Here is a 12,952-nt window from a genome sequence, read left to right on the forward strand (position 1 = left end):
ACCCCCCTTGAAGCCGCCCAACAGCGCTGCAGTGTGGCCACATCTAACACCACTTGCAGCGCTGGTTGCTGTAAGTGTGGCCACTCTGCAGCGCTGGCCCTATACAGCTGTACTAATACAGCTGTAACAACCAGCGCTGCAAAACTTTAGATGTAGACATGGCCTTAGAGTTTCCATGTACCCTTATAAAAGTGACAGTCTGATTACACAGAGCTATTTTAAGGCTCAGTGTTTTTAACATTGTTTCTTTTTGTTTTGTGCATCTCACCTCTGCTGTTGCTTCAGAGGGTCACTGTTAATTTCTTATTCTTTCATTATAGCTTTTATCTGCTATTGTTATAAAAAAAACCCAACCAAACAAAAAGACTTCAGAATCTCTCCCTGTTCTCCTGATTTTGACTGCCCTATTGCAGCCATGACTTGGTCTTTCTTTACAAAAATTAAAATGTTTTTAAATAATCAACTTACCCCTTCAGGATTAAATGCTAAATCCCAAAGCCAAACAGCAGTAATTACCTGGGTGTTGCAAAAAAGTCTGTCAGTTTTGCAACTTTGAATTAAAGAGTCAAATGAGTTTTTAGTGGCATTAAAAACAAAAACAAAACCAATTTATCTCACACCTAGAAAACAGGAGTTTTACAAACCAGATGTGTTGGTTTGGATTCCTAGAACGTTATATATTTTCATAGACAAATAGATACATACACATTTTCTTTTCCTTAACATTTCTTTACACTGCTTTGTTTTTACATAGCTGTATATATATTTGGATTATTTACAGGCATTCTTCTGGAAAAGGGCCCATTTCCCCTTCAGATTGGCTGCAAAGAAGTCAAGAATTCTCTCTCTTTAACATGGTCCTTTTTAACATTTTCCACAAAGTTTAACTGCTTAATTCTCTTCAGCCTCTGTAAGTTAACTTTTCACTCTCTTTTCTTAAATCACTTGTTTATGTCCCAAAATGACACCTTTATCACCTCGGATTTCACCATTTTAAGTATTGTTCCAGGGGTTCATGCCTGCACTTATTGCTTTTCTTACTCCTGACACTATTCCATTAGGGCTTTCAACCTGTTTTTCAGTTTGTTTATCTGTTGCTTGCCTGCTTGTCTGGGCCCGAGCCTGCTTTTTTTTTTTTCAATGAACCATTTGTGAGTGATATTGTGGTCATTTCACAATTTTGAAAGAAATGTTCAAGGAAAGGGACCAGGAAGGGTGGGGGCTAGTTGAGGAGCCCACCTCCTTGCTGAATTGGTAGTGGAACACTAAAGAATCAGTTTTTGAGGCAGACAACAAAGGGGAACAGAACAAGGGGCTTTTTGTCCTTTTTACAATGACATGGGAGTATAAAGGGGGTTGGGTCGATCCGGGGTTTGGAGAACAGGGTAAAGGGGAGCGCTCAGTCTGGTGGTGGGAGAGGAGGCTTTTAATAAAGCTTTTAACTTATTATTTGAATATTTGAGAGAGGCAAGTTTTGATTTTGTCCACCTATGATTTGCCTCTTGCCACCGCTGCATGAAACAATTAACCTCTCCTTTAGCCAATTTAGTTTTAGGTTGGCCAAGTTTGTCCTTTAAGACGTCCACTCAGTCTTTGTTCCAAGATTTTAACAGTGGCCACTGAGTTTTGGGATCCCTCTGAGTTAGCCTAGACCATTTTTCCAGAAATTTATGGGAGTCTGGACCCTTTTTACAGGAGTCTGGACCCATCCTAAATACATAAAATGAGCCGGTGTTCATTTAGGGAACGGTCCCGACTTAGACGTCTGGTTACCAATACAGGAGGACTTCACACACCAATCACACAAGAAGGAAATTCGGGTTCCTCAGAGCAATGCCCAGTGCAACACACAAAAGGAGCCCACAGGCTACTGCCTCAATCGCCCTTGCTTTCACACCAGGGGTTTTACCCAAAGTGCGGTGCAGCTGCAATTGTGCAGATTCCACTCACTCAGACCACGGGGACAGGAACCCCTTGGTCGGCCTATCCTCAGACGGAGACGGCACCCAGACTCAAACACTCCACAAGAGGACGGATAGACACAGAAACAGGACAGTCCTCAGTCCGGACAAAACACGGAAATAATTACCTGACCAGATTCCTGATGTCAGATCCCAGGATCCCTACCAGAACAGAGTGGGAACCAACAGGTTTGATGGTGTAGACCTCACTGTGGCTGTGCGCCTTTCTGCTCTAGTGGAGGACCGCTCGGGTCAAATGCCCAGGTGCCAGCTGCCACGGTCATCCTACAAAAACGGTCAGGAATCACACAGCCCCAGTGAAGACGGTTGCCATCTCGGTGGAACCTCCAAATTGTCAAAGTTAGAATCAGGACTCACAATTTGTCAGACCACTCTGTTTTATTAGCGCAGCGCTCCGCCAATAACACCCAGATAATGTGAGTGGCCATGCAAGACCCAAACAGTCTTATTTATACAGATAAAAGAGCGGGAATTAGACAAAGGGACAAAGAAAGCAAAACAGTAAAATTCACCTGAGGCACAGCATGCATATCCTACTTCCTTACTAACTCTTATCGATCTAAGGCTAATACTTCACCAATTGCCCTTAAACGGTGCAATTGTTCTATGTGAATGTCTGTATTCCTAACACCTGGATTGCAGCATTCCAACAGTTTTGCTTAAAGGTACAGACAGCATTTCTTTAATCCTTTCTATTTTCACAATATAATTCATTCTACTTTCACAAGAGGAACTGAAAGTGTACTTTAAAATTGATTAAGCATCACAGTTTGCTAAGTATTTCTGTGTTGTAAATGGGTTTGAAATGGACCAATAGAACTTTTTTAGTGTGTTACAAATAAACAGTTAGGAATTACCCTTAAGCATGATGTTAAGACTTCAGAAAAAAGTGTAAATTCTCTTTTTTGAATATTCTTCCACTACAATTTAGAAATTAGTGATGCAAGAGTGGGTGGGTTTTTCTCTTCCACCAAAACCTTAAACAAAATAGACTTGCTTTAAACATCAGAGGAGAACTCACCAAAGCAGAAGTTTGCTGTAATTTACATGGACTAACTGTACACCATTCCTGCAATGCCAGATGTCACTATAGTTGTGGGGGAAATTCTCTTACATGAAGATGAGCCTAAAATTGCCTTTCAAAACAACGGTGAAATTGGTCAATAGATAGTTACACTATTAATATTTATATTTAACATATATCAAATGCAATTAAACACAAAACTGTGTGTGAGACTTCAAGACACGTTAAGTTTAGGAAATGATTGAATACTCAGACATCACGGTATTGGAGCTGTGTGTTACATGAAATAACCTAGTGGAAATACAGCTATGTGCTTTTGTGAAGGGGGGAGGGAAATGGTAGTCATGTGAGAATCTTGTGCCTTGTGATGGATTCCACAAGGAGATGACACTATTGGGTGTGTGTCTGTGTTGTTTTCCATATGTGTTTGAATGACATCTGATTTCATAATCATGAATGGATCAGTTCTGTAGGGTGAAACTGGATCGTTCAAGAAATATTCCCCCCACACACACACACTTTCCCTGGTGTAATTCAGAACATTAAAATGCGGTCTGTCAAAATATAGCACCACAAAATAGACTGGTGAGAGGCATTCTCTGAAGTTCCCCTCCTCAGTTCAGCATATTATGTATAAGTCCCTTCTCATGCAAGATTTGAGATCTGCTTGACAGAAGCTTAGGTAACATCATCTTAATGGGCTAATGTCTGGAGTTAAAAATTGCCAGTTTGAATTGATTCAAATTGCTTTTGCTGCGCAGTGTAGCTGGGATGGGGAAACTGGACACAGTACCTCAGCAGGCTAATAACAGAATACAGTTCATTCTTGGCCAAAAGCTGTTGCCTTGCTACCTGAATGTGGTTTTTGATGGCCATGTAAAATACGTGGGGCAGTATGGGGAAGTCTGCACTGCTCCTGGCCCTGCTATCCCTGTTCTGTGGGTAAATAAAGCAGCCAGCGTGGTGCTTTTTCAGGTGCTTTACATTTAATTTAAAATCGAACATGTATTGATTCCATTTTTGTTTGTTTAAAGGAGTTTGGTTCCCCCTTTCAGCAAATTAGCACTGTGATTTCTGAGAGAATGTGGAAAGGAATTGAGGAGGCAAGCCACAAATGAACAGGCATGGAATTGGAGAGAGAGACCAAATGCATGAGGTAAATTGAGGCAAATCCATGGGCTGTTTTGATTTCCTCCTTGGTTCACTTTTGTACTGGATCCTATAATGAATCTCAATAGGCAGGGGTGAGAAACTAGTGATGCAGTCTGGAGTGCAGTAGATGGTATGGTTGAAGTTTTTAGCATACATGAGGCGTGTAGGATTTCCACTGGGTAACAGTGAGCAGAACCCAGTTAGGTTTGATCGTGTACAGGGTAACTCCCCTAGTGATAACACTGTGACTATCTTTGAAAGGGCAGACTTTAAAACAAAACTTAGTGCTTGTCTAGTCCTCCTACCTCTTCAAAGCATTGTGTGTATACAAGTGAGGAAAATCATTAATAGCAAAACAGCCTTCAGCATAATTTTGTGGTCTTAGACATGCATATGATACCCATTGCCTTGCTATCAGAAAACGTTAGAAAGGAAGATCAAACCCTTTGAGTTGGTTAGGGCTAGATAAGCATCCTTTTCAAACCTGGAAATCTTGCCTAGCAATACCAGTGGATTGGAACACAAAATACACTTTAGCAAAACTTAGCAGAGGAAATAGTCCAAAGAATCAAGATAAAACATGAAGAGCCAGTTAAAGTAATTTAGAAACAAAACGGCTATTTGTGAAACTGTGGCCTGTTCGTGGGAGAGGGCAATTAAGCCTGGTCCTCCATGGTGGTGTGTATCCTTCTTTCCTATAAAAATCAGTAGGAGTTGAGGATGTTCAGCTCTTTGCAAGATTGGGCCCTTTAACAGAGGACAAGTTAAAGCAGCAAAGAAATTCTATCAACTTCTTGTTTCTAGTGGTTTGTTTATTTGTAGGATATACTATTTTCCTTTCTGTACTGCCTAGCCAGGAAAATTCCTATTCCAAAGGCACTCTGTGTAGGAAATCTATGTGGCCTTGACAGTCCATTATGCAACATGATAAACTAAAATGACTATTAATAACAGCTGTACTCTTGTCCCCTAGATATGGTCCATCCAGGCCAGAGCTGAGGCACATCACCTCAGCACATTGCCTGGTATGGAGAAGCTTGCACTTTTGCTACCTATGCTGCTCTGTGGCTAGAAGATTTCAGTGCACATATGTCATTCCAGCTTCTTACATGAGCTGTAAAAATTATGTACTCTCCTATGCTATATAAAGTGAAAACTATTACGTAACCTAAGAAAGAAAATCAAACCTCCATCCTCTAAGGTATAGGCTGACTGCCTGAGAGATTAGGAAGGAATGTTTTTTTTGTTTTGTTTTTCCCCGCCCCCCCCTTCCTCCCCATTAGATGCACCAATGGTTGTTTAAGGCCTGTTGCATTTGATTATACAACAGTTTGGTGGGGGAAAGTGAAGGAAAAAAACTGTTTCAAGTTGAAATTGCAGAGGGGGATTTTCAGAGGAGAACCATGCTATTATTTGGAACGTGTTTTTAATACAAAATTAAGATTGTAAACATCTTTTCATTTATAACACTATTAGACTGTTTCGTTGACTTTCACGTTTTTCAATAGATTAAGAAACATAAGAATGCTCTAATTCATGAAACATTAATATCAGAATGATTCCAACATCAACCTTAACTCTCCTCCATTAGCTTTATCTGTCCTCCTTACTAGTGGAAGAATCCCAGCCCTTGCTGAATGAATGAAACTAAATCTTCCCTGCTGGAATATATGAATGTAAAATGAGGAATATTACAGCATGATATAGCCTGCACCCATTCTTCCAACCTTCCTCAGTTATTTAGAGATTTTGGAAGGATGTGTGAAAGTAGTGGTGGTTAGGGGGCCTAAGGTTAAAGTAGGATATGGGAAATATGATCTCAGGCCTGCCTTCATGAGGTTTTTAGGAACTAGATATTTTATTTACCCTACATGACTGGGTGACTAGAAAGGGGTTTTGTGCTGACTGCATGTAGAAGTGGTTTCTGGCTTATACTAGGAAAAAAAGGGGTGGGGAAGAAGGTTGTCAAATCGCTAGTCTCTGATTGGTGAGCAGGTGGGCTTGAAGTTAATAGGCTGCTATGCTGAGTTATGTCTTGAATGGTGAGTGTCTGGGGCAATATCCAAAGTTAGACTCAGGGTGGTAATCTGCATCAATAGAGCATAGCTAAGGTTAGTGTTGAAGTTACTGAGTGTAGAAGATTTGGATTGCTATAGTCTGTCTTTCTTTTGGTTGTCTTCCTGACTTTCAAAAAGTGAAAGTCAGAGTAACAACAAATGTTAGTAGATACTGGTTTACATCCATAACTCAGTATGAGTTTCCTGTCTGAGAACTTCTCTAATTTGTAAATATTTTTTTTGGTTATGATTTATTAATGCCATAAATGTGCATGGTGCTTGACAGACAAGAAGACATGCTTTGCCCTGAAGAGCTTAGTCAAAGCTACATAAATAATGTAACAAGAAGTTATAGTGAAGCATGGAGAAAGTAAAAGAAGAGAAGCTTTCAACTAAGGTGAAGGGGGGAAAAGTGCTCTGAAGAGAGAATTATTTGCAAAGAAATGTTTTTATTTTTTATCTTTTACTCTTTTTAGTTATGAAATTATTGTAGTTGTACAAATTCTTGCCAGGTGTGTATCAAAAAGAAAAGCATAATCATTATAGCAGTGAGCTTCTGTTTAAAGAGATACACAGCAATACAGTCCTCATCTCTCTGTTTAACAGGGTGTTACCATATTACACATCCATGACATGTCGTTTCTAAAGATTTTATTAAACTGAGTGTAGTCTCTGATTTCACATATTTAACAAACCAATCATGTCTGTGATAACTTAATTTTATTCACACTTGGATTGTGCTTCTGGTAGAATGGTAGGATTTTTTGTATAAAGTCTCAAATCAGTAAATCAGTATAAGAAGGTGTCATGTTTCTAATCTTAAATCTTTCACTTAAGAGATTTGAGCATTGAAAAAAGCATAAAAGAGCAGTCTCCATAGTAGTCATTCTGAAATAAGGTGGCAAGATATCCTGATTTTATAGAGACAGTCTTGATTTTGGGGTCTTTTTCTTATATAGGTTCCTATTGCCACCCATCCCCTCATTCCAATTTTTCACATTTGCTGTCTGGTCACCTTGTTCTGAAATCAGAATGCCTATAACATTCTTAATGTGTGTTCTTAACATAAGAGGGTTAACCTAGGCTGAGGGCACAGAGTTTGCATCCTCCTTGAATCCTAGAGGTTTGACTGTCAGAGCTTACAGATTCAAGGCTTAGCAAGTTTTTAAGCATTACTGAGACTTGTTAATTATACATAGGTTTCATTATTGGTATCATACCAACTAGCACAAAGAGTTCTTGTCTTGGTGTCAGTGCAGTTATCAGCCATGTGCATTCCTTCACCCCACTACTCAGTTATTGCTGTGTCTGATGGTGGTATATTTATGTATAGTCTCCAAATGAGCGTTACATTCTTGACAAAAATCAGTTGCTGATGCACAGGTTCAGGTAATTTTTATGGAATATAACAAATGAGTGTACATTTAAATAGCTAGTTTACATTCTGGCATTAGTGAAAATGCTTTTTGTTTGTTTTTGTTGTAACTTGTTCACTTAGTTCCTAAGATCTACCCCTGAAATTTTATTAGTTCATGTGAATTTAAAACTAGGCCCTTAATATGTTAACATAAGGAACAAAAGGAAGGAGGACTTTTTTGGTTTTTGCGAGTAAAAACCTGTGCAAAAACCTTTGGTCCTTTATTATGGTACTATGTTTTAAATAGAGACAAATATTTAGTTCTACTGCACTTTGGACAAAAATAGTTTGACTGTCACATGCTTATTTGAGATAAAAGTTTAGATTTCAGTCAGCAATCAGTTGAGGGCCTCCACATTTCTGATGGCAAAGCTCCAAACATAAGGATCGCAAAAAGTGGAAAACCCTGCTGAACCCAACCATGATTTGTAAAAGTATGAACATTCAGTCCTGTTTTTAAAAGTGCGGGTTCTGGCTCCACCTTAATGTCTACTTTTACCTTCCAATGTGGCCATTGAACTGCTGCTGTTTTATGTTTTTTAATTACAAAACCATAGTTGCTTTTATTCATTTTTTTTCCTCCATGCAGTTAAGTACTTGACTTGTAGCCTTCTGAGGTGTTTCCTCCCCTCTCCAAAAGGAGCTGAAAGCTCCTGTGCATGTGATGGCTATCTGGTGTGATGGACTCAGACCAGAAGGCTATAAAAGAGTAGTGGAAGGCAAATATACAGACGCTCCCTGGGATACACAAACTGACTTACGCAAATCTACCCTTATGGAAAAAGTTCTGTAAGCTTTTTCTTTTTTTCTTTTTTCTTTTTTTTGGCATAATTGTCAGGTGCACTTTCCTGACTTATGCAAAATTCGACTTACGCAAGGCGTTCTGGAACAGAATGCTTACATAAGTCGAGGAGCATCTTTATCAGCTTCAGGATGAGCGGGTCCCTGTTTCCTGGATAACCAAACAAAGGCTACTCCAGAACAATCAAGACACCTGACGCCAATTAACCAGTTAAGGTAAAAAGAACAGGAGTACTTGTGGCACCTTAGAAACTAACAAATTTATTTGAGCATAAGCTTTCATGGACTACAGCCCACTTCGGATGCATGCAGTGGAAAATACAGTAGGAACACACATACACGCGCGCACACACATAGAACAGGAAACAATGGGTGTTACCATATATACTCTAACGAGAGTGATCAGTTAAGGTGAACTATTACCAGCAGGAGAGAGAGAAACTTTTTGTAGTGGTAATCGAAATGGTCCATTTGCAACAGTTGACAAGAAGGTATGAGGAACAGTGTGGAGGGCGGGAATAAACATAGGGAAATAGTTTTACTTTGTGTAGTGACCCATCCACTCCCAGTCTTTATTCAAGCCTAATTTAATGGTGTCCATTTGCAAATTAATTCCAATTCAGCAGTCTCTCATTGGAGTCTGTTTTTGAAGTTTTTTTTTGTTGTAATATTGTGACTTTTAGGTCTGTAATTGAGTGACCAAGGAGATTGAAGTGTTCTCCGACCGGTTTTTGATTGTTATAATTCTTGATGTCTGATTTGTGTCCATTTATTCTTTTACATAGAGACTGTCTGGTTTGGCCAATGAACATGGCAGAGGGACATTGCTGGCACATGATGGCATATATCACATTGGTAGAAGTGCAGGTGAATGAGCCTCTGATAGTGTGGCTGATGTGATTAGATCCTATGATGGTATCTCCTGAATAGATATGTGGACAGAGTTGGCAACGGGCTTTGTTACAAGGATAGGTTCCTGGGTTAGTGTTTTTGTTGTGTGGTCTGTGGTTGCTGGTGAGTATGTGCTTCAGGTTGAGGGGCTGTCTGTAAGCAAGGACTGGCTTGTCTCCCAAGATCTGAGAGTGTGATGGATCGTCCTTCAGGATAGCTTGTAGATCCTAAGTTTTTTTTTTTTTTTTCCTCTCCTGCTGGTAATAGCTCACCTTAACTGATCACTCTCATTAGAGTGTGTATGGTAACACCCATTGTTTCATGTTCTCTGTGTGTGTGTTTATATATGAGTGTGTATATATATGAGTGTGTGTGTGATTATATAGACTTCCTACTGTATTTTCCACTGCATGCATCCGATGAAGTAGGCTGTAGCCCATGAAAGCTTATGCTCAAATAAATTTGTTAGGCCATGGCTACACTTACAGTTTGCAGCACTGGTAATTACAGCTGTGTTCGTACAGCTGTGTAGGGCCGGCGCTGCAGTGTGGCCACACTGACAGCTACCAGCGCTGCAGTGTGGCCACATTTGCAGCACTTGCAGCGCTGTTGGGAGTGGTGCATTGTGGGCAGCTATCCCACAGAGCACCCCGTCCCATTTTGGCGCTATGGCTTGTGGGAAGGGGAAGGAAGTGTGCGGGTCTTTCCGCTTCCTGTTCCAACGCCCGGTGGTGCTTTGCTACACATTCCGAGCAGTTTGGCGGCATTGAGAGTCTGCAGCGCGATTTCTGAGATTTCTGTTACAAATGGAGCCTGAGCTGCTGAGGACCTTGCTGATGAATGTTGCCAGCACATCACGCATGGCAGTGGAGCTATTCCTTCAGCTGCAAAGCGACAGTGAAGTCAGACGATGATATTGAAACGCCTGACGCTCAAGACACTCAATTGCTTGTGGCAGTAACAGACGTGCTCAGCACCGTGGAACAGCGCCTTTGGGCTCGGGAAACCGGCACTGAGTGGTGGGATCACATCGTCCTGCAAGCCTGGGATGACGAGCAGTGGCTGCAGAACTTTCGGATGAGAAAAGCCACTTTCATGGGACTGTGTGCTGAGCTCGCCCCTACCCTGCGGCGCAGGGACACGAGATTGAGAGCTGCCCTGCCAGTGGAGAAGCGGGTGGCTATTGCAATCTGGAAGCTGGCAACTCCAGACAGCTACCGATTGATGGCGAACCAGTTTGGAGTGGGAAAGTCCACCGTTGGAATGGTGCTGATGCAAGTTTGCACAGCCATTAATTGCACTCTGCTAAGAAGAACTGTGACTTTGGGGAACGTGCAGGACATTGTGGATGGCTTTGCACAAATGGGTTTCCCTAACTGTGGAGGGGCAATAGATGGGACGCATATTCCTATTCTGTCACCACCCCACCTGGCATCGGAGTACGTTAATCGCAAGGGGTATTTCTCCGTGGTTCTGCAAGCGCTTGTGGATCACCGTGGGCGTTTCACTGACATTTACTCAGGATGGCCCGGAAAGGTGCATGATGCACGCATCTTTCAGAACAGTGCCCTGTTCAGGAAGCTGAAGGCCGGGACTTTTTTCCCAGACCGCAAGATCACAGTAGGGGACGTCGAAATGCCCATTGTGATCCTTGGAGACCTCGCTTACCCCTTAATGCATTGGCTCATGAAACCGTATACAGGGAAGCTTGACAGGAGCAAGGACCAGTTCAACTACAGGCTGAGCTGGTGCCGAATGATTGTGGAGTGTGCTTTTGGCCATTTGAAAGCCCGCTGGCGTTGTCTTTATGGGAAGCTAGATTTGGGGGAAAGCAGCATCTCCGCTGTTATATCCGCGTGCTGTACCCTCCATAATATTTGTGAAGGGAAGGGTGAAAGATTCAGTGAGGAATGGACCTCCGAGGTTCGACGCCTAGAGGATGAATTTGCACAGCCAGAGAGCAGGGCTACTATAGAGGCCCAGGAAAGGGCTTCAAGGATTAGGGATGCCTTAAGGGAGCAATTTGATGCTGAGAGTCAACAGTAATGTTTGGTGCCTTTGCTGTGCTCCTTTCTACCTTGGGGTACAGTATTTACCACTTTCTGCAATAATAAAAAGTATTGTAAAAGCCATAAAATCCTTTATTCAAAGTACAGTACATAAAAGGCCAGGGGGGTTAGGGTGGTGGATTGTACATTCAGAGGTTTGAATATGTCCTGTCTGGATTACTGTTCAATGTCTGCTGCACTTCAGGATTACTGTGCTGCAGAGTAATGAGGGTGGAGTGCACAGGGTAAGAATTGTAGTTATCAGGGCTGGTAGGTGATCGTACAGGTGTTGGGGGCAGCTGGGGGTAATAAGAAACTGGCTGCTGGAGAAAGGTGTTTTGTGCAAATACTGGGGAACAAGAAAGAGAGCTTTGGGAGAGTTGTGGGTTACCACGGTACAGATCTGCCTGCATGGCTACAAGAGACTCGAAAGAGTCAAAGAATCCTGTGGCACCTTATAGACTAACAGACGTTTTGGAGCATGAGCTTTCGTGGGTGAATACCCACTTCCTCAGATGCACCCACGAAAGCTCATGCTCCAAAACGTCTGTTAGTCTATAAGGTGCCACAGGATTCTTTGCTGCTTTTACAGATCCAGACTAACACGGCTACCCCTCTGATACTCGAAAGAGTCAGTTTGGTGAGCCAGGAGGCTTATCATGTGCTTTGAGGTCTTTTTTGGTAGCCAATTCCTTTCTCCTGCTTTCTGTTTGCCTCCACTCATACATCTTCTCTCTCCATTCCTGCGTCTTCCTACTTTCTCTGTTGTAGTGATTCATAACTGCTTTGATCAATTCTTCTTTTGATTTTTGTGGATTTTTTCTCAAGTTCTGCAAGCGACGTGAGGCTGGTGATCCGGCTGCATTAGTCAGGGTCACTAGAAAAAACATAGATAGAAACATGTAATACACAGAGGCTACATTGTTTATTATCACACAGTGAAGGAGTTTGTAGACTTTTTGTAGCATCATTCCCACACACCTAACATAACACAGAGAGGCCAGGGAAGCGAAGGCATGGCGAGCAATGGGGTGAGTGTTTCTGCCCCGACTTCACCTGGGAGGGGGAACTGACTGATGGCTCACTGGGGTTTATCTGCACTGGGTAGAGGAGGTAGCTGGTGGCCTGCACAGGGGACAGTAGGGAACATGAAGCTGGCGAGCTGCTGGCAAGGGGGGCGGTCCGTGGAACTGCTGGCCTGCTGTGGGGGGAGGGGGGGATGCACCGCGGGGCTGGCTACCTGCTGGAAGGGGGGGGAGACCAGAACGCACCGCGGGGCTGGCTACCTGCTGGAAGGGGGGTGGGGGAGGAGAGACCGGAACGCACCATGGGGCTGGCTACCTGCTGGAAGGGGGGGGAGACCGGAACGCACCGCGGGGCTGGCTACCTGCTGGAAGGGGGGCGGGGAGACTGCGAACCTGGCGCCCTGCACTGAAGTATCCCTAAATTCTCAACAGGGTTTCCTACTGCCAGATATATCACTGCTGCATGTTACCTGGGAAGAGAGGGAGGGTCTTCTACAGCAATGTGGATTCCGCCCTGGCCCCTATGCAGCTTGCCTGTGTGCAGCCATGGTCCCC

At 42.6% G+C, this 12,952-nt stretch overlaps 2 protein-coding genes across 6 annotated transcripts in view; one reads left to right on the top strand and one right to left on the bottom strand.

The window, feature by feature from the left end:
* FNIP2 (folliculin interacting protein 2) overlaps nucleotides 1-12,952 on the top strand; it is an 84,751-nt gene that overhangs the window by 30,674 nt on the left and 41,125 nt on the right. The gene's annotated exons all lie outside the window — the stretch shown is intronic.
* C3H4orf45 (chromosome 3 C4orf45 homolog) overlaps nucleotides 1-12,952 on the bottom strand; it is a 144,020-nt gene that overhangs the window by 30,653 nt on the left and 100,415 nt on the right. Inside the window, exon 5 of one of the 3 annotated variants that reach the window (XR_007773462.1) lies at nucleotides 2,090-2,246. The exons of the other annotated variants lie outside the window; for them this stretch is intronic. The gene's annotated coding sequence lies outside the window, so the exon portion shown is untranslated. The remainder of the gene's footprint in view (nucleotides 1-2,089; nucleotides 2,247-12,952) is intronic. 3 annotated transcript variants of the gene reach the window in all.

This window comes from Gopherus flavomarginatus, chromosome 3, assembly GCF_025201925.1.
Source record: "Gopherus flavomarginatus isolate rGopFla2 chromosome 3, rGopFla2.mat.asm, whole genome shotgun sequence".
Lineage (NCBI taxonomy): Eukaryota > Metazoa > Chordata > Testudines > Testudinidae > Gopherus > Gopherus flavomarginatus.